Below are 3,808 nucleotides of genomic sequence, written 5' to 3'. Positions count from 1 at the left end.
CGTCATTCGGAGCTTTTCCTTGCCACGCGGTCGCGTCAGTCATGCGACCGCGTCATGTGCGTTCTGCTTAAGGCGCGCGGTCGCGTCAGTCATGCGGCCGCGTCGCTGAATCTTCGCTTCTGGCACGCGATCGCGTGACCCATGCGATCGCGTGAACACCAGTTTCCTTAAAGCTCCGTTTTGCTTTCTCCTTCCATTTTTGTATGTTTCCTTTTCCATCCTCTAAGTCATTCCGCCTTAGAAAATCTGAAACTACTCAACATACTAATCACGGCATCGAATGGAAATAAAGGTAATTAAAATAATTAATTTTTAAAGCTTAGGAAACAAGTTTTTCACAATACGACATAATAAGGAGGGGAAAGTAAAACCATGCAATTAATGTGAATAAGTAGGTGAAGGATTATATAAATCACTCAAATTAATCACAAAAGAACTCACGAAATATGGGTTTATCAGACCTTCTGACGTGGCCGAAATTGGCGAGTTTAAGAATTTGTTAATAGGGACACGTTGCAAGTACAGTCCTTAACCAGCCAAAAATACGCTTATCAATTTAAAAAGAGGTTGTCACAATTTTGAAAATTAAAATACTGGGAGTATGAATCCCAGGTTGTCTCCCAACGAGTTGCAAGGAGATGTGCTATTTCATCAATCGGGTGTTTTCAAAATTGGTTGAGTTGATAAACAGAGATTTAAATTAGAGAATTTAATTAATTTTAAATAAAAGCCTTGACTGGGGGTAGATTAGTTGGAAGCCCTATTCTTGTTAAAATACTCTCAAGATTAATTGATAATTGGAAGTTACTCTGCTTAGATAACCCTTACTAGGTAAAGGAATGTCAAGCAAGTTGGAAATCAGTTTCTAGTCATAAGTCCTAATCCTCTCCCTTGGGAAGGACTAGAGTTAATGATTAGAGGGTGATTCAACAATAAGCCCAATTATAATTTCTCTCTTGAGTAGTTCAACTCAAGGGTTCCTTTCAATCATCCCCAATCAAGTCATGAAATTACTCACTCATCATAATTATAAAATTCACAGAATTAATGGTGAAAATAGAAGAAGACATGATAAATAATAATAAAAGGATTAATTGAAAAAAAATAGTCTATATTAATAACTTGTACAAATAAGCCAAAGTCAACTCTAGAGGGATTAAGAATATGGCAGAGTAAATATAAAAAGTAAATAATAAAATAAGATGACTAGTACCGGAGGTAGACTCTTCTCAAAAGCTAAAGCCAAAATCTTCCAATGCTAATTATGAATGCTCAAGTGAGTGAAAAACCTAGGGGAGGAGTAAATCCAGATCTAAAACTAAAAATTGTGCAGAATGAATTGTGTCTCTCATTTCTGCATGTTCCCTGACTCTAGTCTGTAATTCCGGGCCAAAAATTGGGTTAAAATTCGGCCCAGAAACTCTGCCAGCGACTTTTGAAATTCTGCAGATCGCGCATGTCACGCGGACGCGTCATTCACGCGAACGCGTCGTTCGACGTTTTTCTTTTCCATGCGGGCGCGTCATCCATGTCTCCGTGTTGCTTTTGCTTTTCCAATCCGCGCGTCCGCGTCACTCATGCGGCCGCGTCACTGCGAATTCCTTTCTTCCGCGCAGTCGTGTTGCTGACGCGTACGCGTCACTTCTCGCTGGTCATCTCCTCAATTTGTATTCCTTCCGTTTTTGCAAGCTTCCTTCCCAATCTCTCAATCATTCATGCCCTATAAAGCCTGAAACACTTTAACACACAGATCACGACATCGAATGGAATAAAGGGGAATTAAAATACCTAATTAAAGGGTCTCCAGGAAGTAAGTTTTCAATCATGTAATAATTATAGGAAGGAATTATAAATGCATGCTAATTATATGAATAAGTGGGTAAAGACCATGATAAAACCACATAATTAAACACATTGTAAACCATAAAATAGTGGTTTATCAATCTCCCCACACTTAAACATTAGCATGTCCTCATGCTTAGTTGAAGGAGATAAAATAAATGAGTAGGAACATGTAAAACTCATGCAATGCAATGCAACCTATACATGTGAATGCAAGTATATGATTCTTGTCCACTTGATCAAGAATAAATAAGTTCTTCAAACAATTACAAATCAAGTTTCACTAATTCAATTCTCAATCAGTAAAAACAAGTAAAAATGCAAGAAGGTAGCTCATGAAAGCAGGGAACATAAAATTTTAAGCATTGAACCCTCACTGATGATGTATGTATCTTCTAATCTCTCTAGTGTATAGGGGTAATCACTCTATCCTTCTCTAATCAGGGTCCCTAAATTTTGTTCTTCTCCTAACCAATCAACAACATTTAATATACCAATGCAACATCATGAGGTCTTTTCAGGGTTGTAATGGGGCAAAGGTAAGGGTAAGGATACATATATGGTTAAGTGAGCTTATAAATTGAATCTTTAATTAACTCAAACTCTAACATAACCTATATATTTTGTATAACTATGGAGTTCGTACCTAGCTACCCAAAATTCTCTTTCACATTCCATACTCATGTATCAACTGTTTATTTTAATTTTATCCTATATGCATTGATCTTTGGATTCTTAACTCAGCATTGGGGAAATTTTTGTCCCCTTATTATTTTTTTATTTTTTATTTTTTATTTTTATTTTTTTTCAAAATCAACATAGCTTATCAATGCACATAAATATTTTTTATTCTTATAGTTTCACATGAGTAGGTGTCCAAATTCCCATTATATTATCATGATATATCCCCTTAATATCCTTTGTTCCCACAATTTCCCATACTTAATTAGCACACACAATTCTATCTTAAGCTAACCAAAGATTCAAATTGGGGTATATAATTGTTTTTCCGCTTAAGGCTAGTAATGTGGTAAATTATAGAACAAATGGGATTCAAAGGCTCAAAGTGGCTAACAAAGGTAATTGAAAGGGTATGCTTAATTTGGATAAGTGAGCTAAACAATTAATGGCCTCAATCATATGCAGCATATAAATATATTAAACATTAGACATATAAGATGGAACAAAATATAGGTTACAGTCATAGAGAAGTAAACACACAAGAATAAAACAAATATGGTTAAATAATGTAACCATGCATAAAGGCTCAATTCTCACAGGTTGTGTGTTCTTTAGCTTTAAAATTCATGATCCAAATACAACTTCAAGCAAATTTAACATAAGAGTTTTAATTAAAATTAGTGAAATTTTGTTCCAAAGATAGAGTTTTAGAAGAAACTTATTGTCTTTTCAATCAAGTAGAACATGCATGCAACTAATCTATTATTATGCAATTTATCCTATTCTAAAAGAAAGAAAAACTAACTAAATATCCTAAGTTATTGGTGTTTAGGGAAGGAAAATTACCTCCGGAAGTCAGGTACAAACCAACCTCCCCACACTTAAGGATTTGCACTGTTGGTGCACGAAATTGCAATCACACTTTTGCAATCCCGCACAACTAACCAGCAAGTGCACTGGGTCGTCCAAGTAATACCTTACGTGAGTAAGGGTCGATCCCATGGAGATTGTCGGCTTGAAGCAAGCTATGGTTATCTTGTAACTCTTAGTCAGGATATCAATAATTATCAAGGTTGATTGTAAAAAGTAAAAGAAAATGAAATAAGTACTTGTTTTGCAGTAATGGAGAACAGGTTGAGGTTTTGGAGATGCTCTATCTTCTGAATCTCTGCTTTCCTACTGTCTTCTTCTTCATGCACGCAAGGCTCCTTCCATGGCAAGCTGTATGTAGGGTTTCACCGTTGTCAATGGCTACCTCCCATCCTCTCAGTGAAAATGTTCAATG

Source organism: Arachis duranensis, chromosome 6, assembly GCF_000817695.3.
Source record: "Arachis duranensis cultivar V14167 chromosome 6, aradu.V14167.gnm2.J7QH, whole genome shotgun sequence".
Classification (NCBI taxonomy): domain Eukaryota; kingdom Viridiplantae; phylum Streptophyta; class Magnoliopsida; order Fabales; family Fabaceae; genus Arachis; species Arachis duranensis.
This window is presented reverse-complemented; position numbering follows the sequence as displayed.